General features: G+C 38.3%; 1 protein-coding gene across 2 annotated transcripts in view; it reads right to left on the bottom strand.

Annotated features, from left to right (window-relative positions):
- Positions 1–27,499, bottom strand: part of LOC111933206 (uncharacterized) — a 105,218-nt gene that overhangs the window by 13,124 nt on the left and 64,595 nt on the right. Inside the window, exons 1-4 of one of the 2 annotated variants that reach the window (XR_002866564.2) lie at positions 23,953–24,006; positions 3,595–3,747; positions 2,113–2,360; positions 1,548–1,636 (exon numbers count right to left, since the gene is read on the bottom strand). The gene's annotated coding sequence lies outside the window, so the exon portion shown is untranslated. Of the gene's footprint in view, positions 1–1,547; positions 1,637–2,112; positions 2,361–3,594; positions 3,748–23,952; positions 24,007–27,028; positions 27,165–27,499 lie in introns of those variants that run through there. The other variant, XM_086844328.1, reaches the window with a different exon arrangement.

The following is a 27,499-nucleotide window of genomic DNA, read 5'->3' as shown; positions in this document are numbered from 1 at the left end:
TTAAAAACACCCACTATAATTCATTCAGGACTGCAGAACACCTGGAGAACCCAATCTATCTGAAAGTTTACTGGTGGTCATTTTAATTCCTGTAAACTGTGTCATGTACAATAAATGACATAACAATTAAACAACTGAGATAATATTGGAGACAACCAGACACATATTTTATTCCCCTAGAGGTATATAAGAGAAAGGGCACCAAATTAACAGAGAGGAAAGACCACAAATTGCAGTTTCAAATCTGGCTTCTCTCAGATCCTCTTTCATGCTACTGTTGTTGGAATGACAAATTTTCACCCAGCAGGTTCAGTGTAATTCTGGAAACCTGCGGAATGTAGAGTGTGAAGCTCCCACTAAACAGAGAGGAGTACCTCCACATTACTTCAGGCAGGGCTGATGTGGCAAGGAGGTGTTTGGTCAAGCTGTTATTTCTTTTCTATTTATCTGTATTTTTGCAGAGTGAAGCTGAAAGATGAATTAAATACATAAATAGGCAGGTTAAATTTTTGAAAGCTGTGTACTGATATTCCCTGACACCAATGGGGTGATGGAAAGTGTTTGGTACAAACCACTGTGAGAAGGAGGAAGACCTAAACCTCTGGATTTCCTGCTAACAGGTTAGAAAGTGTCTCTGCTTTGGAAGGTCACTCTTCCCTAACTCTCCTCATAACTTTTGGTAAAAACACACTGAGTTCATAAATCCTGGGGATTTTTGGCAAGAGATAAACAAAAGCCTAGCAATGGCTTTTCCTCATACAACAGCTCTTGAACAGAGGCAAACCCTTCTTCCTCAAGACGGTACCTAATTCCACAAGTAGCCTTTAATATTGACGTTGACAGGTCATGAGTCTCCTTTAACAATCAATAATGAATTCAAACATCTCAGGTCTCCACAAGGGAAGCAGGAATGTGCTCGTACAGCCTTTCAGGACTCACACACCATTTCAGGATGGAGCAGTGCCCGTGTTGCCCACAATTGATGAGGGACACAGGACAGCACGTGCAGCCAACAGCTGTCCCCACCCTGCTCATGGCCTGGCCTGGACCAAGCAGTCTCAGTGTGTCCCTGCAGCCCTGCTCAAGTGGCCACAGGTTTTCAGCAGCAAGGCTGTTGCACAGATAATCTCTCAGTGTTTAATTCAAGATAATTCAAGATATTCAGATAATTCAAGCTTTGGGCCACTCTCGGGGGTGTTCAGGGCCACGTTGCCTCTCCAAACTCTGTCAGCTATGATCTGAATCACAACCAGTTGCTAAATTTGGGTTCAATTGTTTCTGTCATCAAACCTTTGCAGCACTTTCCAAAGCCCAGAGTCACTAGTCTAAACACTCTTTGTAATCTTGCTTTCAAGTAAAACCTGAAAACTATCACACACCAAGGAGTGAATTATGTTTAGGGGCTGGAATAAACTGGGGAGGGGAGGAATTTTTTTCTTTAAATGACAGATTTTAACCTCAATTATTAATCTTCAAACATGAACAAACACTTCTAGTCCCAGAATCAACTAAGAATTTATTAACTGTCAGAGTATTAAAAGGCATACCTAATATATTTTACTGAGAGCAGTTGCTGGTAAGTGCTCATGCAGTAAGACATAAAGAGATGTGAGTCTAGGCATGTCTGTCAAACTTCCTGGAAAATGACATATAAAGAAAGCACATTTTAATCTACAGGCACAGGAAACTTGGGGTATAAAAATAAAAATCAGATTTTGAGAAGTTTGTTGTTTTTTTAAAAAAAAAATACAATAGGTTTTTTCCTTCTTTCAAAATTACATAACTTTTCCAAGTCAGATTTTCCCTGAATTTTACCTCTTTCAAAACTTTGCAGCTCCACAGACTGAGACAGCATGCTGAGTAACCTGGCAGCACGACTCCAGTTTTTTTAGTATTGTTTACCATTTTCTATCCAGATTCTATGGTTCTTACCAAAAAATATATAGAAATTCCAACCTGGGAATTTAAAATGTAGAAAATATGGGATCTGTAGGGAATATTCCTTCCAGGATAAGACTGTTGGGGTCGAAGGAATCCTTTTTGTGCTGCAAAAGGGAAGGGGGAAAAAAACCCAACAAAATTATGTGGACTTCACCCGTAAAAATGACTTACTTAGGAAGAATTTTAATTCCAGAGCTGTGGTCAGGCAAATGAAGTCTCTCCCACCATGTGCCTCCTCTTCTTTGGCAGGGAAGGCCATCTCTGATGCCACCAGATGGTCAAAATGTGTTAGGCTGCACTGACCATGGTGCAATATCTCATGTGAGGGGAAAGCTGCATCAAGGCCAACATTTAACATTGCCCATTACCGCATCTCTGGTGTGCTCTCCTGTCCCTGTAACAGCCCATGAATTTAGTACCTACAAGAATCCATGCAAAAAATCATCTTATAGATGAAATAATTACTGTAAAAGGTTAGAAATTTAAAAATTTCTTTATGACGAATTGGAGCTTAGCACGTTATTTCTCTACAACATATTTCTTACATTTTAAGATTAGCTGAAGCATTTTCCCACTCAGTTACAAAAAATACTATTTTTAAAAGATATTTTGTTTTAATATATTAATTACCATAACTGCTTATAAATTCTGGCATGAATTTAAAGTCTGATGCATAGTAATTATGATACTTCAGTTAATTTTGCCATGAATTAATGTGTGGTACTTCCTGATTCATCAATAGCAAAATTTCATTTACTTTAAGTAGCATTTCTTTCTATTCCTCAGGAAAAGTTCTGAACTTATTGAAGTTAAAATACTGATGGAAATTAAATTATCCTGTGAATAAAATCAATATTGCTTTTCTCTAAGGAGGAATAAGCTGCATATTTAACATTAATCACCTGATAAATATATGAGATAAATAAAGTGAAAGTCAAAAATGAGATAGTTTTTCCAGCAGTAGAGACTTGATTAAATAGGTCAAGAAGTCCTGAAAAATAATTATTGCTTCTCTTGTTTGTCATAACCACTCTTAAATGGGAATTTGTTGCCTGCTTTCCTTCAGTTACAAAAAAATGAAACACAGATAATATTTGAATTTATTTTTTTTACACTGTCCAAAATTAAAGCACTGAACTAGAAGGTTGTTAAAGATTTTGAAATAAAATCAATGAGCTATAGGCTCTCTTGTACTTTTCTCACAGAAGATAATTCTCATAAAAACTCATTGGAATAAAGCAGAAACTGTTTGGGTTAGAAGACAAGGAAAAAATATAACCCCAATATAAATACTGTTATAAGAATATGGTACATTTGTGTCAATGTCTGTCTTCATTAAACTCTTTGCTACAGATATAAATTGTCAGAAAAATATGAAATATCACGTTCTTCACTTTATAAAACAATCTGTTAACAGCTTAAGATATTAACTTGCTATAATAAACTCTTTTAATGATTCCTTTTCTTAGGTTCAGCCTGGCTTCAGTGTGGGAAACACAAATCTCTTCTGCTTCTGCCCTGCTCATTAGAATTTAATCCAAGGAAAAGGGCTCAAATGAGTTTCTTTTAAGTGAATGCATATTTGTGGAACAAGATTCCAAAGCCATATATCCCTCACACTTGGAGATGAAGGAAGTGTGATGAAGTACCTACCTGCACTTATCCATTTATATGCTTATAATTGTAATATTCAGACACTTTAGGCTCCAGGCTTAAGTGGAACCAGGGCTCATGTCCTGTCACTCTTCAGTCTCCAGCAAAGCAACTTCAAATGCTTTGTTTGAAAATCTTCTGCACATAAAATATCTGTGAGGAATAGTGTAAATTAGGTTAATTTTTTTCAGCAAGAACATTTGAAATGAAAATCATTGTTTCAAAATGAAAATTCAAAGTAGACACACTAGCTTTAAATAGCAGGTTAGTTCCCACTGAAATTTTGTTCTGATATTACGAACAATTTTTTCCTATGTCTTTTTAATATTTAAAAACTTTTGTGTTTGAGGTAATCTAATTTCAAGATGTCAGCAGCTCCTACAGTGGAAGGATTTCTGTTTCTAAAGTTGAAGTCTTTCAATGTGCTCTGCAGTGAAACCAGCAGAATTCCAAGTTATATTTTACAGTCGTCCAAAAAGCCCAGGCACTTTTAGAACAGAACAAAACACATGAATGTGATGTGCATGTGCTCAGAGGTAACAGGATAGCATAAAACTGACTACAATTCCATGGAACACCTTCCAAAACCTTATGGAGCAGGACTTTAGGCTCATCTGCACAAAAGTTAGGTTTTTTTCTTTTAACCAAAAATGGGCCTTAAATTTAGGTCAGAATATCCACGTTCTAATTGAATTTAAGGCCATTTTATTCTCTATGTGGAGTCTTTCAAAACACTGAGTGCTGACTGCCCCACTCTCCAGAACCCAAATAGCTCCATTTCACCTTTCTCTAGGGGAGACTCAAAGACAGGCAAGCAATAGTGCAAAGAACAGGTAATTACTGAATTTGATTGTGCTTTGAGTTTAGTCCTCCTTAAATAGTTGAAATTCCACACTCAGCTGAAAAATGGTTCTCTGAAATGATCTTGCTGCACTAAAAATGACTAAACAGATATTTAGCTGGTGGAATTTTAAAAGAATTATGTCAGCTCACCCTTGTAAAGTCCCATCACTATCATGGAAGCCCCTGGTAGAGTGCCCTCAGCAGTGCTTAACAAGAAAGCAGTCAGAAATCAACAATAGCACAAAAAAAAGGTGAGGTGATTTATGTAACAATACTGAGAAATGCAATATAATGGATGTAAGAGCTATCAGTCATCATTTACTAAATGCAACAAAAGAAACATTGGGTGTTGCTTTTTTCATATACAGAAATCACGCTGGAATAGAGGGAGCCATTTATACATGCTCAGAGTACAAAAGTTTAAGGTCACTAGCTTTTCCTTTGTAGTAATCTTCTGTTAAGTCTAAATGAGGATTTGTAATTGTAAGCTTGGATAAAGTCAACATTTACCATTAAGATTACAGAGAGCTACTGCTGTATTTTGGATTAGGCTGTCATGCAAGCTATGTCAGAGCGGGCTTTTTAAAACTATGATTATCACCTAGACTTATCTGCACTTATCACCCCTGCACAATTTAGATTTAAAAGCCAAATCACAAAAGCCAGGATGAAGGAGTCAAAAACAACCCCAAAAGGTTTCTGATGGCTAATCCTTTGTATTGCTCTTGCTCAGATGCCTGGTATCACTTTATGCCTTTCCATATGTGAATGCAGTGAGGAAAATTAACTGAGGGCCATAGCTAGTGAGGATCTGCAGTACCCAGAGCACAGCCTGCCTGAATAGTGCTCCTTTTGTGCCATCCCTTTGTGTGAGGAGTCAGCTCCCTCAGCTGGCGTGAAGAGCTCCAGAGAGCACAACCCATTTCATGCAGAGAGAGGCCGGCAGGTCAGGGGGTTAACATCTGCTATAAATACCACAGGACTTCTTGGCCTGAATTGCAGAATGAGATTGCTTGATGTTTCTACACTGCACGGGCTGTGTCACCCTCTCCTCACTGCATGACACAACTCAGAGCACAGGGTCAGGTATATAAAAGGAATAATGCACTCCGATTTTCTCACAGAAACACGCTGTGGAAGCCTGCACAGATGAGTAACAAGTATTCCAAACCACCAGAATCTTAAAGCACACCAAGTTCTAGTTCTTATTCAGCTCTTCAGTCAGGTCTGAATCATACAGTACGATAGAGATTTTATTAAGGTGTATATATATGGAAAGAGAGAGAGAGAGAGATAGAGAGAGAGAGAGAAAGGGAGAGATATATAGATATAATCTAAAGCAACAGGCTGCAAAAAAGTGCACCAAAAGATCAATTTTTGATTTGGGTATTGAGGTCACAGCCTGCTCCTATTCCATTAAAGGATGGTTTTTTAGCTGAGTTCTATGGAGCAAGGGGAGGACAAACACTTCCTGCTAAATGGATGTTCACCGGGCAGCCTTGGCAGCGCTTTGAACAGCCACTGGAGAGTGGCAGCTTGCTGAAAGGCTCTGACCTCCCCCACAAGCAGCTGTCTGCACAGCAACACTTGAAAGCTTTTTCATATGCTTTTCTCACATATTTGGTAAATGTGATATAGGAAGCCCACTTTAATACACGGGTTTTTATTCAGCATTCATCTAAACAGCAAAGGAGAGATGCTTACAAGAAATAGTTGAAGGCTGGTTTAAACTATTCTCATTAATCACTAATTGCCTATCCATCAGCTTTGAAAATAAAAAAAAAAAAAAAAAAAGGTTAAAGTTGCAACACTGAAGTTGTAAGGAATAGTAAATACAACAAATAACCCCTGGTGTTCAAGAACAGGCTGGGTGGGGACACTGGAATGAGATTATCTATAAGGTCCCTTTCAATTCAAGCCTTTCTATGATTCTGTGATTCTATGACAATGATACTCCTGAAGAGAATATCAGAACCAGACAAGATCATCTAGAGCAGTGTGAAAATAGACTGTGTAATATCAGTTAAGGTCAGACTCTCACCTTGATATATCATTTTAAATTAGCTCAGTTGCATGTTATAGCCTCAGAATTATGGTTATACAGAACTAGTGAAAAGCTGAAGAAGATTGTCATTGCTAAAGGAGAAGTTAAATTGCACCTAAGATTATTAATAACATATCACATATTCAGTGTCTACGTTATTTTAGTTATAAAAGCATCCTCCTCCACCTAAGGCATTAACTTTTTGTGATATAACACTATTTCTTTCCTGTGGGCATGGTGGATTTTTGAGAAGATTACATCTAATGGATGAACACAAAGTGTAGCATGAGCATGACAGATGCCAGCCCTGTGTGTCACCCACCCATTCTGTGATCTCTCACCACACCTGCACAGTACCTGCACTGTCCAAAATATGAGACCTCATTTTCAAAACATTTAAAGAGACTCGGATATGAGGAGAGACAACTTAGTAAATTGTGTTGTTGTGTAGAATTAAATACAGGCGCCATTTTGAAAGAGTCCACCAATTCCACAGAATGTCCCCAAAATACAGTGAGAGGATAAATCACAAACTGCAACAGCCTTTAAAAATGCAGGTCTTTCTTTTTGCATAAGCCTATATAAACACATACACTAATTTATACACCACAACATGAGAATTTCCCAAGTATAAGTTCAAGAGATGTAAATTATTTGTGTATGCACCATAAGAGTGGGTGCTTCCTTAAGCCAGACTCTTTTGTGACGTGCTAATCCACTAAATCATTTCATACATGCCACAAAAGCAATTTCCTAATTATTCTAGGCAGCTTGTTAAATGTATGAGGTGTGAATGAATTTTAAATAAAGTCTAAGTCCTCGCTTTGGAGCCTCTGATATTAAATAGTATTAAATGTTTCATTCCACATGCTGAAGGAGCAGAAAGGAGGGCTTGTAGGAAGATAAGTATCTATCAAACTGATCTTTTAATTTTCCTAGGAATTCATTGTATTACTATTGTTAGCAATAGAATTCTTAAAATTCTGAAACCTTATGCAGAGAGAAATAAGTTGTGAACAACCATGTTAGAACCAACAAATGAAATATGGTCTGGTTGAATATCTAAAATGAAGTTTCCCAACTCAGCTTTTCCCTCTAAGTGTCATCCAGCTGATTTTCATCAGATCCCTATTTTCATCCACTTTTACAGAAACAGGCATTAGAACTCCACAGATAAAATGGACCACTTTATGCAATTCATCAAAGAGATGAAGGGCTCAACTTTTAATGTTAAGACCCTTGGGAGATTGTAGTGAAAAGTATTCCATCGTAATTTCTAACAAAAAATTTCTTTGAAGTACAGTGAGTAAATATTTAGGCAGCTCAGTGGATAGGACTGTATTTTCATTCCTTCATATTTCCCAACATGAGTCCTTACCAATATAATTTTCAGTTCAAATTGACTTGCAGAATCTACAAATGCTCTATGTTAGTTGTAAAAACACTTTTTTTTTTCAATTTGAGTACATAATAACTGTTATTAGATTAGAGCAATGTCACAAACTTAATTTGATATTTTTAGAGGGAAGACAGAAAACTTTATAAGGATCTTTGAAAAATGAAGGTTCTGCTTTAAACTGTAGAGTTTGATGTAGTATTTTAATAAAGACTAGTGCTGTGGCAGCTAAGGGAAAAAAAACATTAAGGCATGACTCTGTTGGCATGCAGAACTTTGGTGTGAGAGTGAAAAAACCCAATGACAACAAATAAAAACAAGAGAGAGCAAACATTTCACCCTTTGGTTCTATTCCTCTGCTGTAACAGGGCTGACCTGGGATATAAAACTCGTATGATTCACACCTTGCTCTCCTCTTGACTCTCACAGTGCCTTTTCCCTCAATGCCATGGCTGTCTTGGGATCTCACCTGCAAAACTGGGTGTGACAAAGAGCATCTATCTTATTTACTACTGTGCAACCAATAGAAATATGAAGCTGAGATTCCTGTGGACCACCACTATGATTTAGCCTAACTTTGCTTTCAGCTCACTTTTTACAGAATGTAATTACAGGAACAAGAAAGAATGAAGATAAATATTGATTAAAAAAATCATAGGAGAACATTTTTGTCTAGGAAAGATCAAAGGAAAAATAATAATATTTGAAGGTAATAAAAAAAGTTGCAGATATAAATTAGAAGAAAATATCAACTTTCTTCATTGCTGCATATGAACCAGAGCAAAAAAAGCCCAGAAAAATTGAGTGACAGTTCAACTGCTATGAGATGCAAACCCATAGCTGAAAACAGTTTTAATTTTTTCTGATTTTTTCCTTTTTAGTCACATTTAGTCATTTTGAATTAATGAAACAAGTAATGATCTTAAGCTACACAGGAAACTGAATATACTCAGTAAAATTAGAAGTAAGCTTTAAGCATCCTCTTTGCCTGAGGCAACAGAAATGATGGATGATAGTCTGAGGCATACTTTTTGCATTCTGGACTACTAAGTAAGTAATCTCATTAATCTTCTTACAGCTTTTACCTTTTACTTCTGTAGCTGTAGCTACATAAAACCTGAGAATTTTTGGATGTTTTTTCCCTGAATTTTTGATATTGAGTAACACCATTTGGATGCAATGGTGTTAAGACAATTGCAAAGGGTCTGTGCAATGTTAGTCTGCTACTTCAACAAACCGTTTTAGTGCACAGTAAGAGGATAACAACACAGTACTTAATGAAAACAAAACCTAAACTATAGAAAGAACCTTTGAGATGGAACAATTCCAGATCTGGGTTTAGCTTTACTAAAAATTCTGAAGTCAGTGAACCAACCAAAAACATCTGGCATGACAGAATAAAGCAGGAAACAGGGCAGGGTGAATGCTGGAATTCAGCTCTTATCCACATTTTTTGGAATCAACACTGGGCAGGCCAAGGCTACCAATACTTCTAGTGAGCACTTTTATCTGAAATTTAATATTTCTAGAAATTAGGAGAACTCAATCTTGAAGACCAACAAAGAAAAATACTTGGTTGAACCATTCAGCTAAATTCCACTCCTGAAAGTCAGGTACAGCTTCCCTGCACAAATAAGCTCCCAAGCTATGAATCTTCACAATAATTTATATTCCAAAACACACACCAAATTTGATAGACACAAGTAACTTCACCAAATGGGTTCAGCCAAGATGTCAAATGGTTCCTTTTAATTAGGAAGGAGGGAAATGCTAACAACACCTTGAAGTACAGTAGAAGCCTCACCATGAAGATGTATTATTGAGGGCTTTTGGCAGCAGCAATGATGGGCTGCACAGAAGCCCATAGATTTTTACATTCACAGTCCCAGCTGCCTACCTGAACAGTAATCACAGCAGATGGATAATGTGCCGTGTTCGGGTTTTTTAATAAACATGTCAAACATTTAACGTCCTGTTCACAGATGTACTACAATAAAATGTCTTTGCTGTGATTTGAAGTTATGCTGCCTCAAAAAACCAGTTTTGCTTTAGAGAAAGAATTCTACTGCTACATACACACACCTTAGCCATGACTTATTTCTGTGCCTTGTAACTCTGGAGGAAGAATTTCAACCCCAAGACTTCAGCCATAATATGAAGATAAGCACTATGATAAGCATGATTGAAGGCATTCTGCCTTAGAACATCCATTTTTCACATGTATTAATGATCTTTGGAGACCTTACAGAACTTTTAGTAGATTCTTTAAACTTCTAATCCTCACATAGAAAAGTGTGCTGGAATTCATTGAGCTTCAACAGTGTTCTTCACGTTACATACACACGCTGTGAACAACACTCTCAATGTGAGAAAACAAGAGCAGAGGGAAATATTCTCAACAAATTAAGTCTGAAACAAATACTCGAGTCTGAGGCAAACATTGAGGGTGGTGAGGCACTGGAACTGGTTGCCCAGAGAAGTTGTGGATGCTTCATCCCTGGAAGGCATCCCTGTCCACACCATGGGGCTGGGAATGAAATGATCTTTAGGTTCTCTTTCAATCCAGATCATTCTGTCATTCTGTCATTATTTAATCTGGAGTTAAGTGGAAGGTCAAAATAAACCCTACAAACATTTTTATCTCAAAATTCAATGTGTCTTTTTACTTTTTGTAAGTTCAGAACAGATTTTGCACAAGTCCAGTGGGGATGTGAGCTGTGGGCTTGGCCAACAAAAGAGCACAAACCCTCACAAGTGTGAGGGCACCAGACACACTCATATGTAAAGATTCTAAAACAGATATTTAGGGCTTCTGCTCCCCTTTTGGCAGTGCTGACAGTGGAGAGACAAACTCTCTAAAGCTGTGTTTCCAGCACATTTCATCACAAATACAGGTTTCCTTAGCAACGTGCCCCAAAACATCCAGGAGTGCTTCACTCCGTGTCCCTGGTAGAGCATCCTGGTAACATGGAAATACAGAGGCCATCAAACACCCTGTCCCTTCCATGCAGCAGCACCTTAGCAGTTGGAGGCTTTGGGGTTGATTCCTAACTACAAAATAATTGGTTTATTAGCTAAATGAGCATTACGTGCTCAAAAGAAATTCAGCACAATATTTCAGATTTCTGTCATCCTTCTGGCAAAAAAGTGATTGCAAGTTATGGTCACAGGTCCCAAAAATCTCTCAGCATTATGCACTTTTCAGAAAGTCAAAGTAATTCAGACTGCCTGCATAATGAAGTAATACATCCATGATTAAAAAATACCCAAGTTTAAAGAAAAGCACAGCCACAGCACTCTTTAAAGTCAGTGATTCATTGAGCTTAACAGGCACTTTTGCCTCAGCACTGTCTTTGATAAACAGATATTCTTGCCTTTCCTGATGGCTGATACATGCCCAGGTTTGGGGTGAAATGTGCAATATGTATGTATGCACATAATTAAATAGAATGTAATACTTCTGCTGCTCATACTCCCAGGCATGTCAGCAATAATATATAATATCAAAACTAAATATGACAGGTTGAGGAATAGATGCTTATTGGTCCAAATGGTAGAAATACCTGTGCAGAAAATAATTTGAGTCATGCCTGACTGTCAGAACACTCCAAAAATATCCCTTGGATACCAATCCATATGCACTTTTTCTTCAAACAGGGTTGTTGGGGCACAGTGATGACCAGTCTTCCTTGCTCTAATGGCTTACAGCTTCTCTTCAAGTGCAGATAATTTCCCTGCACTTACACAGAAGACTGCTCTATTAAAGCAAGTACCAATATCTTGCTTGAGAATACTACAGCATTTGGGAGGACAGCAGAGCATTTGTCAGACATGATGAAACATGTAATTTTGAGAAAAATGAGGGGTTTTCCTGTTCTCCCCTATAAATCCTTTGGGTTGCATTACGTTTTCAGGGGAGCTGTTGATGGTCTGTTGCAGATGAGCATCTGTGGGTAAACCTACAGCCCTCAGCACAGACAGATGAAGATCCAGAGCACATGTCTGCCTCATCAGAGACACCAGCTAAGGACAGAAGGAGCACCACTCATAAATCTCCCCTTTAAATTAGTAATGCACTTCAGTCCTGAGGTTATTCTTATTTCTCATAATTGATTATGTCAGTGTCTGATGGCAGAAGGAAGAGAATACAGGAAATAAGTCTTTCTAGGTACATATATTTGCTTTGGGTTTTTTTCCCCACAAGTACTTCGTTCCTCCAAGGATATGTAATGAAAAAATCCTAAATTTACCTTGTGTGTAAATCCACATGCAAACTGATCCTCAACTGAATCTAAAAAGGAGTTGATTTTGTGGGGTAAGAAAAGCTGCAAAGAGCTGAAATCTTCACCACCACCTCATTAATACTATTATTTCCTTTAAGGGTTTATCTACTGAGTAGATTCACAGTAGAGAATCTCAACTTCCATTCAGGAAAAAGTATTTCTCCATTCTGCAAAGGAGAGGGAAAGCTTGAAAATTACCTCACTGTAATTTAAAAATTCAGAACTCAGAAGGAATTCAGGAGATAAATGAACATAAGACAGATTTGAACACACACATAATGATTCTGAAAGCCAGCTACATAATTTTATCATATGGAGAGCTGATAACAGAGAGGAAGAAGTTCACATACCATTTGAGCAAAGCCCTGTTTGGCTGTGCAAGAGTTCTGCAAATATAAATACTTTATCAGCTCCCCTTCTGATAGGATTATCAGCTTGTAGGTAGGCAACCCAGCAGCTCATTCCCAGAGATTTTTATTTATATATGGGTTAATTTACACCCTGGTCAAGGCTCTCTCAAAGATTTTTCTCTTATTTGACATTGCCTTTTCCTGAGTTTACAAGGAGAACTGGTATGAAGACAATATGCTGCTTGTTCTTAATATGTCATTTGCTACTGAAGCAGGGTACAGATATAGAAAAATTTTAGAAGGAAAACAGACTTGAAACATCCTTATATTCATATCTCAGTATGGCTTAATCTCTATCTAAATGAAGGGATTTGTTACAATCTGGCTTTTTGTTAGTTTCAGGTGAGTTCAATCTCACCCTGATTCATTTGCAATATAAATTAAGTAGCCAGCCTCGAGCTGCTGAAATTATTTTATCTAATTACACATACAAATATTTAAACAAAAAAAGTGAAAGGACAGGTGCTAGGAAGTATTTAAGGTTCACTGTTAAAGGTAAGAGCAGAAGGAAAATGTGTGATGATTAAAGTGAGAACACTATTCACCTCTACTCTTCAAGCCTCTATCAACACCACATTATATTAATTAACAGTTTAATTTCAAGCCAAGGACCAATAAAAGCTATACTTAAGTTGGTATTGTGATGTGCTTCTCATTGTTCACATAGGAATCTAGTTTATTTGGCCTCAAGAAACCATCTATTGATCATTTCTACCTTCATAGTCCCTCTCAACAAGGTCTGTTGTTATGCTGTCTAGAAAATGCAATAGAGTCACACCAAATGACTTAATTTCACACCCACTAGATAGAATAGACTTAATTTTGCTTTCATTACCAGTAAGTCAAAGCTATTTTATTGCACAGTTGGAGCTCAGGCTTCATCCTGTAATACTTTCTGTCCCTGAAGAAAGAATGATAAAGTATTCCAGAGATCACTGGTTGTACTTCAGGTTAGATTAAGGAATAATGTGCAAATCACTGGGAGATTTATCTCTGTTTTTGCCACTGGAGGACAGGCACTGGTGCTGTATTGTCATTGCAAGCTGAAGATCCAAATTAGTCCTGTCTGACTGGATCAAAATTTTAACTGAATGCAGGACAAGAAAAAGTCCTTGGAAAAGCACATTTCTTGGTTTCAAAGCCCTTCTGCTGGATCTCAGACAACCTCTCTCATTTACCTGGCTTGCTTTCCATGGAGCTTTGCCATAGATGGTGCCTTACAGCTGAAATTTGGATAAATATCAAGTTAAACTCAAATGTGCAATGGCAGGAAAGGCTACTCCTCAAACCACAGTTTTTCACATCTTTACAAAGCTGGCAGTTCAGTAAATTGATTATTTGATGCTTCATCACCAAGGCCCCAAGAGTCAAGGTGCCAAGGTGCCAAACATCCACCTTGTTCACTGGGCTTTTGTGCAAGCACCAGCCTTAACATGCAGGGCTGGAAGGATGGCAAAGGAGATGGATAAAAGAGGAATGTTCTGGAGGAAACAGCAGCAGTCAGTGCTTCTGAAGCAAATTAGAGGCAATGTATTGGCAAAAGAGACTTAACAAGCTTGATTTTTTCTTTATCAAACATGAAATGAACTAAGTGCAGAATTATGGTAAAGCAAGAGTAGAGGTGTCAAAATGAACAGAATGAAAATGAAGAAAATAGAAGACCAAGCAAAGATTGGAAAATGATGAGAACAAGGAAAAACAGCTATGAAGAATGAGGTGTATTTATCTTAATAGCATATATTTTCTAAACATAGTTATGCTCAGTAAGATACACAGCAATGTGCTCTCTATACTGCTCTGTATCCCCAACCAACATAAAGTGCACTGAGACCTTTTACAGTAACTAGAAACTCTCTACTAAAAGAGTCAGATGTGAGAATTTGGATTTTACTACTTCAGAGGCAGATTTGCCTCCAGTAATGTTTTCGGACTTTGGGTTGCTTTTTTTGTCTCTGCTACGTATTTCCTCTCTAGACCTTATAAGTATAAAAATCTTTGAGACACATGAAACTACTCCAAAACTCTTTACCTATAAATTCACATTGTAATCTCAGTTATTTCTATTTCAGGTTTTAACAAAATGGTATAACAGCACATTAAAGTTTTTTAGTGGTTTAAATTTGGAATCCAATCTTATAACTCATATATCAAACAACAGTAGACTTTATGGGGGATACTAATTAGTTCCTAATCATACTCTCAAACCCTTTTTTAAATTTCGTGTTTTAACAATACAGCAAGGCACATCTTCCTTTTCCTAATGTTCCTGAATACTAAAGGTCATCATTAACATTATGGAATTTTAAGCACTGAGGAAATAAGTTTGAAATGTGTAGGTGGAATTTCAGTTACTTGCATGGCATCATGCTTCTTTATTACAAATTCTGCTCTATCTCCTCATTTGTAATTCCCACTGAAACTTCATCTGCTACTATCAAAGCTACTGGCTGCCTAAGGTTTTTGCTGCTGTTCTTCCTTTTTTTTTTTTTTTCCTTTCCCATGCTCATTAAGTCATCAGCACCCAAATGCACTCAGAGAGAGGTCAGCACAGTACAACCTCTTAGGAAATCAAAATGGGACCAAGATAAGGGAGAACTAAGAACTAACAAACATAAGTACAAGCTGGGTGGAGAATGACAGAGAGCAGCCCCGAGGAGAATTTGGGGGTGTTGATTGACAAGAAGCTCAACACAACCCAGCAAGGTGTGTTCACAGCCCAGAAAGCCAAGCCTGTCCTGGGATGCACCATAAGAAATGCCACCAGCAGGTTGAGGAAAGTGATTCTCCCTCTCTATTTTGCTCTTGAGAGGCCCCACTGGGAGTCCAGTGCTGGGATCCCAAACATAAGAAGGATATGGACCCATCAGAGAGAGTCCAGAGGAGGCCACAGAGATGTTCAGAGGGCTGGAGCACCTCTGCCATGGAGACAGGTTGGGAGAATTGGGGCTGTTCAGCCTGGAGAGGAGAAGGCTCTGGGGAGAGCTTGTAGTTCTTCCAGTACCTAAAGGAGCTCCAGCAGAGTTGGAGAGGGACTTTGGGCAAGGGTATGGAGAGATGGGACAAGGGGAATAGCTTTAAACTGCCAGAGGGCAGGGCTAGATGGGATATGAGGAGGAAATGTTTCACTGTGTGTTGCCCAGAGCAGCTGTGGCTGCCCCATCCCTGGAAGTGTTCAAGGCCAGGTTGGACTGAGCTTGGAGCAAGCTGGGATAGAGGAAGTTATCCCTGCCCATGGCAGGGTGTTGGAACTATATGATCTTTAAGGTCCCTTTCAACCCAAACTATTCCATGAATCCATGATAAGATAATGTAGTAACTCTTATGAGGACACGTTGCACTGGTTCTCTTTGTGCATTTTTCAGAAGCAAAGAAACCCCCACAGACTGGTAACCATAAATTTTGAAAGATACTGAATTTTGAATAAAATTCATTTCAAGCAGGAACAATTTGTACCCATTAGGCAGATCAGCCAGCTTCTGCTGAAAGCATTACTTTCAGAAGAGATATGGAGAGCTCAGGGTGACTTTCAATTTGTGGAAAATATTTGCATTTCCAACATTTTTCATTTTGAGTTAGAATGGACAATTTTTTGGAGGTAAAGACATTCTTTCTCAATCCCAGGACAGCAAATGATCATAAGTCACTGTAAAATATACAGACACAGACAACAATTATAATCAGCAAATGGGGATCCAGACAGGCTTAATTTAACTCACACAGTTATGGAACAGCACAAATTGTCACTGAAGCACTAAGTTTTGTCAACCAACACCGGGCCACCTCTTTGTGAATCAGTTTGTGTGTGAGTTCTAGATGTGGCAGGCACAAATTATGCAAAAGAGTTTGCCATGATAAGAGAAGGATTTGATTACCAATGTTTAAATAAGGATCCCCTGAGCTGTCTCTTTTGTGTAGGAATGGTGTTAAATATTTGGCAACGGGATGACATGTCCTGCATAATTTAAGCAGTTCCTTTTACTGGGCACACCACACACACACGCCTGCAATTCATTAGTTCCCAGCCACACTTTCCACCAGCATTAAATATACATGTAAGATGAGCTACTGCAATGTCCATCAGTCCCTCCTCTCCTTATTACTTCATTGTTGACTTGTCTTTTAGTCCAGGTAACATAGCAGCATTTTTGTCTGGTGCATTTGGGAAGCAAGAGGACTCAAAAGCCCTGTATTTGATCTCTTCCTCTGTCTCACTGCCTTCAGTGCTGTCACATCAGTGGAAACCCAGTTCATGACTCCAGAGACAGCTTCCATCCCTCTCTGCCTGGCTGTAGCTTATCAGCTTTGTCTGGTCTGAGCTTGTTTTATTTATCGAGAGTCAGGAGGGAGCAGGAAAAGGATGGGGTGTAAAAGGAGAGGCAGTGAACAGAAAGGTTGTGTATCTATTTAACGAAGACATACAATGCCTCTGTGCAGCCAGACAGGCTCTCCTTGCCTCAAATAGGAGCAGGCAGCTAAAATGGAGAGAAACTTCAGCTGATTAAGTCACTTTAGGCCTTTATGGAAGAGTGATGAATATTACTTTTGACAGGTGCTGAAGGGGGTTAGATGTAACTCGATGTGTGGAATGCCAGATTCCAACATGTAAACAAGAGTCACTGTTACTGCTATCTGTCCTCCACACTTATGATAATTTGCTTTGACTCTAACACCACTCCAAAAAATGATTAGGTAGCCACTGCCTAAGTTATCATCGAGAAAGTTTACTTTTTTCATGTCAGCCTTCCCAGTTTTTTCAGAAAAGTTTTATATTACATACATGTGATCATCCTAGTGAGCTATTTCTTATTTCAAAACCAAAAAGTTCAGTTAGCCAAGTTCTTCCTGACAAAAACCCCAAACCCAAACATCCCTGTAAAAGATAAGAATAAACGAGGAGTGAACGTATAGCTAATGTAAATACCCATCAAGCATGAAAGACAAGTAAAAGCATGAGGTATGGAAAAGCAAACACTAAGGATTACACTGGAGACGTGGAAGTGTCATCGGTGGGAGGTGATATTTGAATCAGTCCCTGTCTCTACAAAAGAGACAGCACAAGAGTCCTCTCCTACTGCAAATTTGGCACTTCCAAGCTATCTCTAAGTTTGCCTTACAGACACACAAAATACACATTAAAACCTGCTTTGAGATTAAAGAATGAATTTGCAAAGACTTCTGTCCAAAGCACGTTACACAATGTTATATATATATATATATATGGCAGCACATCAGAGCACATTCTCACAGAGCTGATAATCCAACTCTGCATTCCTCAGTAGAAAACAAAGCCAGAAAACAGAAATTATTTTGCAAGAATTAGAAGTCAAAGCACGAAGAAAAGTAGTAGAAAACTATCTATATTTTGTTTAAATTGTAATTATTAGGAATATTTCCACCACTGGAGTAAAAAGTCCAGTGAGAAAATGAGTGAAAAATGTCACAGGAAGATGTGAAAATTGAAAACTGAAATATTACTAAAAGTAATATTTTCCCCACCAAGCTTGGGTGGTGGAAAGGCTTTGAGTTCAAGCCACCTATTAAAGCAGCAATACTCTGACAGGTCACGGCCCAAAGAATCTTAGAGAATTGTAACAGTGTCACAGAAACAAAACATGAAATACACTAATTCCTAACTGTGAGTTTGAGGATGTCCCTTCTCTATATTTTATCAGCATCTCCAAAATAATTTAGCTTAAAGTAGTTGAGCTGGAAAGCTAGTTTCAGGACAAGATGGTGAAAAAAGAATCCCTAGAAGGTGTCAGGACATGGACAAATAGATTTTATGGTGCAAGGAGTTTCTGACAAGCTTGTTAAAGTAACAGCAAAAAGAGATTTTAAGGTTTCCTTTATCCTTCCCCAGGAATTCTTGTGTGCAAAGCTCTCATGCACAAGAGCAGCACAATGATGTCAAGAAACTAGAAAACAATGATAATTTTTTATGCAAAAAAAGGTGATTTCTAACAATTAATAATTCTAATAAAAATACTTAATAAATTCCAGACGTGAGTACATCATAATAAAATATTTGTATCTGCACTTTCCAAGATTAACTGTGTGGACTCAACCTCCAGGGTGTGAGAGCAAGATCCTCACGTGTGTGTGTGTGTGTGCGCTTCCAGGACAGGATCTCAATTGTCTGAAGGTAGGGTCCAGGGTGATTTTCGGAGGTGTGGAGCACCTGAGACCCCTGCACACAGCCAGCAGTGATGTCTGCAGGCAGACCTCTGCCCTTCTGGATCAGCAGCAGCAGATCCTGGGAGATACAGATCCTGTGAGCACAGGAACAAAAGGCACACGATTACCTTTAAGTGACTAAATCACATGTGGGTGCCACTATATTTAGCACTGAGAAAGTACAAGGGCAGTAAAAGTCCAAAGTATTACCATGGAGAAAACTGCAATCCCACACCTCCACAACCATCTGTTGTCCTGCTTTAGTTGAAACACATCCATGTTCTGCCAAAGTGACATGAAAATGAAATGCTGTGTGCCAGGTAAGTGAGCTCTGCATTCATGTTGAACAGAAAGTACAAAACATACTGCATTAAATGAGGCATAACAATGTGGGTTTTCTTAGGTATACCCATATTGAATCAATTTGTAACCCACAGATCTATTTACTATTCTAAATTCATGCTGCTAATTGCATCAGGCAAGATAATACATCAGGCAGGTAACTTATGTTGATGAATGCAATTAATAAAATGAAAGAAGGAATAATGTATAGTTGTCTTCATTCTTCTATGGTGAATTTCTGTTTTTCACTCAGCAACTGACAAAACTTACATATTGCTGTCCTGGATTATTGCATGGAGCAATAAAAATACTATTTCATATAAGCACTTAACAAAATACTGTATCTAGACCCTAAACATTTAACCAAAGTTAAAGTGGTTATTATTTTTATTTTCTTGCTCTGTTTTACATTTATTTGCATGCACTGAATGTGTCTGGATGTTTTGTGGGGCTACAAACATTTTGCAATAGTTTTATGCAGCACATACCTTATGCTACCAAAGACTAAAGAGAATTCTTTAAAGTAAATGTCCAGTTCCTGGACAGTGGATCAGTGGATCAGGGTCAGGGCTCAGCATGGCCAAAAGCAGAACATAGACTCCTCAGAGAAGTCCAAGTGAATAGTCTTTGGGAAAAGGCCTTTTTAAGCACAACACCCATTCAGAAGTTGAATTAGAAACCTTGGCAAATGTGGATTTTTAATAGGCAGTACAATGGGACCTGCATCTCTGGTATAAAATGACCAAAGCAGTCTATATCTGATATTAAGATGACTAATCAGAGTAATTTCCCCCAAGGTCTTCTGAGGAATTCCTTGATTTTCAAGTGATACTTTCTACTAGAAGTTGCAAACAGATGTGTGAGAAACAGTTCTTACCTTTGTGGCAAAATCTTTCTCATGCTGTCACACTTTTGTCTTTCCTTTTGTAAATATTTACACACAATTTACCAAACTTCAACACTTTGCAAATAACCATTGACAGTCTGGAAAGAGAAAACTCTTAACTATGACTGAATACCCAGAAAAACAAGGTCAAAGTCACAAAACCAGGAAATAAAACGTCTTGTATAAATTATTCTCTGTGTATCGTTTCTACAAAGGATTCCGTTCCCATCTGAACATCAAAGCCATTCAATTCCCAAAGGTGTTTGAGGATATTAGAAAGCTGTGGTGGGAGGAATTAGAACAGGGAACTACCAGTGATGGGAGGAGAAGAAAATTTGATTATTGCTTGAGATTTGTTGGTCTTCTGCCCTTAATTTGTCCTGCTCAGAGGTTTGCTGATGCTGCAGCTCAGATGAAATCTGTCTGCACTGTGTCCACACTGTTGCAATATGCAGGGTAAGACAAGCAGCTACTGATGGCTCTCATGTCATGGGCTGTCCAAAAGTCTTCATGTCCTGAGAAACAATATTTTGAAGAGGTGTGAACCTCTTCAAAGGTGAAGAGGGTTGGATGAGGGCAGAAGTCTGCAGATGTGGAACTTTTAGCTTTGCTGCAGAGGAAAGAAAAGGACTGGAAAATAAAAGTACTGGGAAAATAGCATGTTTTTTTACATATTTTTGAAAATATCAGATACTGATACATACTCTAAAAGAAAAGAAATCTCAATTATTTAGCTAGAGAAAGCACTGCTAAACCCATACATGAGGTTATTGTGTAACCACAGAGGGAAAAAAAAAATCTTGTGGTACTTCTCTTAATATATGAAGAACTGAACGCCCTGCAGAACTAAGCTGTCAGATTTGAAAATTAAATTTTAATACTACATGTCCTTCAAGTGTGGACTTCTCATTGTTAATTTCTCCTTAACCAGAAATATGCCCATTATGTTTTTAGGTAGTATGATAATTGCTGGAGGTGGGTGAAAAATGTAAGACCTTTTTCCAAATAATAAGATATATTATGTATCCTGTTCTAAGTCCTAAAATCTGTCAGCCCTGCAGTCACAGTGAGGATGCTGATAACAGCAGTAAGATTTTATAAGCTGCACCAAGTTAAGTTGTTTTGTCCAGACTTGTCTATTGCATGTAATAAGCTCAGTTCTATAAAAATGAAGTCATTACTGGAACTCCAGGAGTCAGAAGGACAGTGACAAACTGCTAATTAATTTTTCCTCTGAAAAATGCAGTAATAATTGGATCAGGGAGTGACATGTGCTTTGGAAAGCAAATGTATCCCTATGAACCTGTTTGGCCCAAGAAGTTTTTTTAATATATGATTTTGGGGATTTGTGAGGAAAGGCAGAATAGCTCATGTGTTCAGGTTCTTTTTTTTAGACAAAAATACAGGCTATTTTAAACAACTTGCTTTTTCCACTCTCCTGTAAGAAAAAATGTTTACATTTGAGGGCCCATCTGAACTGTATTGAAAGGTGATATTCATGACTGTAAGAGCCATTCCTCTTGGAAAAACACACTACCACTCCAAGCCTCCAAATGAAGGCAACAGAAGGACAAAAAATAAGTAAGTTTTGGAGAGAAAAAGATGAAAAATGGAAAAGAAATCGACCAGAAGAGGCATCAGTAGTTGCTTTCTCTACAACAAAGCCTGTTCAATACTGAACCTTCTGCAGAAGCAAACTGAAAAAACTTAAAATGCCATCTATTTGCTGGCTATTACAAATGATGCTATAGAGCTTATTTCCATCATGATAGCAACCACAAGTTTCAGTGAATACAAGAACTCATTGCTTAGCTGTAATACATTTAATGAAAATCTATTAAAAACCTCAGGTTGTCTTTTCCTTCCTTTACTCTAGGCAAAAAAAAAAAAAAAAAAAAAAAGGAATTACACTGGCTCAGGGAAATGAGGGAAATCCCACGGAACAAGTTTTCAACTGAAAATGAAGTCCTGTCTTTCCCACATATACCCTTACTCAATCAATTGTGCAAGAAGCCTTTAAGACAAACAATGAGTACAAGTTCAGGTTGTTTTGTGGTGGAACAAGCCCTGTGTTGTTGATGACCACCCATCCATCTCCAGTCACCTCCCACATTTCCCTATTTCTGTATTTCTCTCAGCACCATCCTGCCAAGCTCTTCCACCGTGGCAGAGCTCTCTAAGGCTGCTGACACACCTTGCACAGAACATGCTAAATTTAGCAGCTCCAAGACACCCAGCACACAGCAGTGGCAGTAAATTAATGGCACTGCAGAAAAGCCCTATTTCCATTTTATCTCCACTGCACACAGCTCAGTGCTGCTTTTTTGTGCTGTTGACCTAGCACAGCCTGATACAGACTTAGCTTTAGGGAGACCCCAGATCTGTAAGCTGAGGTCCTCAACATCCAGTTTTAGCTATCAACTACTTGATTGACAGGATTGGCTTCTCTAATATAAATCTGTTTGAAATATATGCCCACTATAGCCTTAATCCCTTAGCATACATTGTAATTGTTATCAGGAGAGCACAGCTCACAAAAATTACAGGGAGCTCCCATATTAACCACCAGTTCATGGCAGCAAATACAAAATAAACAGGGAAAAAAAAAAAATCTAACAGTCTCATGACTCAGGACAAGTCACATCTGAACTCAGGGCCATCTGACCCTTCATCCCATGCCACACCACAGCTTCCAGGGCAGGACACAAAGCCACGTTCAATTCAAGCCCCAAACAGCTTGCACTACACTTTTAAATGTTTCAATAATGCAGAGCACAGACCTTTCAGGGAAATTCTCTCTGATCAGCACAGTAGTTCTGAGCCCCACAGTTCTCTGCTTTTGCCATGTGCAAAAATGCATTTGGTCTCCAAGGGCAGGAGAAAAGAAAGATCAAAGATAAACCCCACTACATAGATCCCAGAGGAGAATTTGTCATAATCCCGTGTTCCATCTTTTACCTTGAGGCATAGAACAAATGAGAAAGGAGAGAAAATGATGTCTTAATACAGTATGCAATTAGCAATCAGAGGGAACTCACCCAATAATTTTTTTTTTCCAGATACTGCATAACTTTTTGGAAGATACACTTAACCCTCTCTGATCCAATCTTCTCATTTCAGACATGATATTTAATTACTTTTTGAAGCCTTGATGGCAATCTATTTTGACAGCTGTGCATCCAGAAGGATTGTTTCCCAGAAGGAGAATTTCCTTCACGTGCATCCATGCCACCACACAGTCCTGAAACCTCTTGCTGGTAATACAGAAGGGCAGAAGAAACATCTGAGGAGCACTGGGATCGGCATTTCTGGTACTCTCCTCTCCTTCCCAGATCTCTGCACTAGCTTTTGTTGAGTAAAGAGGGTTGTATTTACTCTTTGTGTGTCTGAATTCCAGTCTGACTAGAGAGCTGGCTGCAGCACAAGATCAATCACAATTATGATGCCCACAGTCCAAGTTATGGTCTGAGCTTCAATGCCAGTGAAGAATTGTTGACTTGCATTGTATTTCAAAAGGGAGAAAGGAAATTTAGAAAGGGGAGCACAGTACTAGAATTTGTAGAACCCAGATAATTTGTGTGTGCTTTATTCCTCTCAAACACCTCTGTCAATACTAGAAATCTTTGAAGAGCTGTATTTTCCATCACAACTCTTTTCACCTGAAAGAAAAGAGTACAAGTTTGCCATTTAAAGGAGCAACGACAAAATTAGTCTGGAACTAGCTCAAATCACTGCATCTTCTGTTTGCAGGCATACCTGCAAAATCAACCTGCCTAAGAAAGCTGTTGAGGTAGCAAAGCATTATTTTGTCCCTATTTACAATTGCTTAAGCTTTTAGTAGGTTTGTACCTAGAAGGATGCTGAAAAGAGATATTAGAATCATATTCTGCAATTCAATTTTGTCTGTCTTTCCAGCCAGGCAAAAGACTATTAGATTAAATTCATTAAAATGGCAGGTAAAAAGTACAGAAATTCTTTACCTTTCCGCAATAGGTCAGCCTCAAAAGGGAAAAGATTTGAAAGCAGGTTGTTCTAATTACCAATTATCTGAGACAACCAATATGAGGGAGATGCTGGAATCAAGTTGCTCATTTAAATAACGAAAGAATAAAAAGTTTCAAGTGTGACACCAAACATGGCTGTAATGGTGTGGGGTTAATTGGATTGAAGGGAGCAGCCTGGGCTCTCCTGTGTGCTGGAGCTGACAGAGACCACAGGCAGAAAAGAGCACAGGGAAAGGAGAGGGGCTTGCCAGCAGGACAGAAAGGTCTGACATAATGTTTAGGCTGCTGGCAATTTTAAGACAAAAGAATTCAGAGAAAAAAAAAAAAGAATTGGCTCTGGAAATTTTTTTGAGGCCAGAAGACACTTGCTATTTTAAGGCATGGCATATTCCTTTAAAAATAAGTTTGTGTGTGGGTGCATCAGCCATTTGTATCTTCCTCAATATTACTAATAAAAATTCCAAACTGGTAGATTTAAAATAACGTAATAATTTCAGAATAAGATAACAATTATAAAAGTGAGAAAAACAGACAAATATATATTTACTGACTGCCTCTACATATTTGAACAAAAGTAGTATTTCTAATATTACAATTTGACATCATATTTCCTTGCATCAAGTTCCAGTCATGAAAATTAGTAACCTTTAAATTATAAAAAAAACTGGCTGAAAAGTCACCCTTTCCCCAAACTATGGCTAAATAGATTTAATCTGCTCAGTCTAGTATTACAGCCAGAGCAAAGTATTTATGATCAATTCAATTAAAATGGTAATTTCAGGGGGACTGGCAGTTCTCCTAGACTGTAAAGAGTTCTAGTTTACTTGAAATCCCATGGCATGAGGTAATAATATGGGATGTTTGCAGTTCTGTCACTGTGGTAATTTTCCATGATATTACACTGAAACACTTGCACAAATATAACTGCAGATAACACTCACACAAAAAAAAAAAAAAAAAAGAAGTAAAATATTTAATTTCAATGTAATTATCATATCCCACTGAAAATACATTACTAAGATCAAAAGATAATTACAATACAGACCAGTGAGAGCTCTGTTTTAATCAGAAGGAGCTCTGAATCAAAGGTATTCTGCTTGCCAAAGAGAGTGTCTTGTTGGGTCAAATAAGCTCACACAGCCCCTTAGAAGCAGTCATTGGAATTACATCATTATTTTCAGCTCTTGCAGAGTTTGATAGTGTAGCAGACCCTGAAGCAAAGCTTTGCCTTTGGTTGCAATTATATAAACTTCACAGTTTTTACCACAAGTCCTCCTGAATAGTTTTGTGATAAGCCATAAGCATAAACCGGTAAGCAATTGTTGTTACAGAGATCTATTAATAGATATTTCTCTTTTAAAAGAAAAAAAAAAGAAAAGAAAAAAGATAATGCTATTCACATTCAGCACTAATGCACAGAGCATTTTAAAGGGAAAACTGCCAACTTGAAATTTCATTTCCTTCTGATTACTTCAGACATACCCAGAAGCTAACAAAAAGACTGAAGATTTGTATTTTTTTCAACATCTCCTCCTCTCCTCCTTCTCTTTTTGGCAAATTGTTCACAAATGTGACCATCTCTGCTCTTTTCCTGCTTTGCTGATGGCAAACACCTTGTGTTCTGTGCTGTGCTCCGAGGCTGGGCTCTCACACTGACACTTCCCCTGGTTTTGCAGAAAGGAGCAGAGCAGGGTGGGAGTTTTAAGAGATTGCAGTGAAGAAACAAACAAACAAACAGGAGTACACCCAAGGAAAAATCAAGATGACAAATGTCATCTTGCTTATTACCATTGTCCTAGGACCACCAAAAAGAACTTTCAAAAGCAGTATTAGATAATGAGTGGAAAAGGCTCCCAAAGGACAATGAGAATCTTTTGACCACATTATCTAAGTAATGTGAGTGTTTAGAGATTGCTGCAGTTGGACTACAATGAACTAAGGAAGGAACTGGATTTGGACTTCATCCTGATAGTGGTGAAGTGACACAACTGCAGATTCACAAACATAATTTTGTAAGTTGAAGCTCTGTCTTGCCTCAACTGCAATCTCTGCTGAGACCAAAGCCTGGCTAGGTTCACCTGCCTCAGCCTTCAGCTGAGTAGCTCACAGCAGTATAGCTGCAGGGAAAAAAAAAACAAGCTCAGTCTGGATTGCAGAACCCTTCAGAAAAGCAGAGCAAATATTTAGGCTGCTGGCTGGCACTGAAATCAGCATTGCCATGGCTGAGAGTGCCAAGCCAAGGCAATGTGATTACACACTGAATGCCCTCAGCAATACAGTATTCACATTCTATTGGACTGGATACACCTGCAAATGCAGTGACTGCAGAGCTCACTCAATTGGGACAGGGAGAGGGGAAGTAAAAAATGTAAAGAAATCTGTGCCAATTTGCTGAGTGAAAATTCATGCAGTCAGCATAGCATGGGAACCATAGAACCTTACCCCTTTAATGGCATCAAACATTGTGGTAGTAAAGAAGTACTTCTATTTTCTGTTAAAGCCCTTAGAAATCTAACCAAGCAGTTGGTGATGTAAAAGGAAAAAGGCTAACTAACCAGAATTACCATCTAAATCTTTTGTTAAATTCAGCAAACTTTAAAGTAGGTTCTTGCAAGTGACACATTTCACAAATCATTTATCTGCTTTTTTTAGTGATGATCTATTTGAATGTTCAGCAATGACCCAAGATTCTGGGTGTGCTGTTGAGTAAAAGACACACAGATGGGTCCCTGGGTGATACACAAAGTAGAACAAAAGGAGGAATTACTGTCTGTCCAGGTAATGTACAATGTCCTTAGTTTAAGACAATGATTCATGAATACAGCTCCTAAAAACACTACTCAGTTTTCAGCAGATATTTGGCTTAAAAGACCTCTGAAACATGGAGTGTAAGAAACCAAGCTGCTCCAGATTCCTAACACCATTATTTAAGATGTAGGTGCTGAAGGAAGTGAAGGAAACACAACAACCTTGACACAAAGTACACCAAAGAATGGGCAACTGCAAAATGAACAGTGCAAGAGAAAAGCACACAAAGGAAAAATGAACTTACAGTTTCTTCAGGAAGTCTGAAATATTCTCAAAGCGAAGTGTAGGCACATTCTTATTTAAACATACCCAGAGCAGCAGATCTACACCCAACATCCTGTCGAGCAGTGACAAGAATGGAGAACTGGAGATGAAACCGTCTGGGGGACAGAAACATGAAGACAATGTTACTTCTGGCTCAGAAATTTGGGATGTTGTGTAGTTAAAGAATCTCAGTGTGTTGATGTGACATTTTTTGGGCTGTGGTACTTTTGTGGTGGTTGGCCTTGGCTGCCTGTTTTATCTACCTGACTCTTAAAGCAGTTAAATGATCCCAAAAATATTTCTGCACCTCTGTGTTCCTTCCTTACAAGAAGGATCTGCTGCTATTTCCATTAATACAAATCCTGGATGCTGGTAAGAACACATGGTTTAGCTTCTAATCAGCTGAAAAATTACAGCAGGAAGCAAGATATTCTTAGGCAGATTATAAAAT

Source organism: Cyanistes caeruleus, chromosome 10 (assembly GCF_971803275.1).
Source record: "Cyanistes caeruleus chromosome 10, bCyaCae1.hap1.1, whole genome shotgun sequence".
Classification (NCBI taxonomy): domain Eukaryota; kingdom Metazoa; phylum Chordata; class Aves; order Passeriformes; family Paridae; genus Cyanistes; species Cyanistes caeruleus.
The sequence above is the reverse complement of the archived record's forward strand: the minus strand, read 5'-3'. Positions and strand labels throughout refer to the sequence as shown.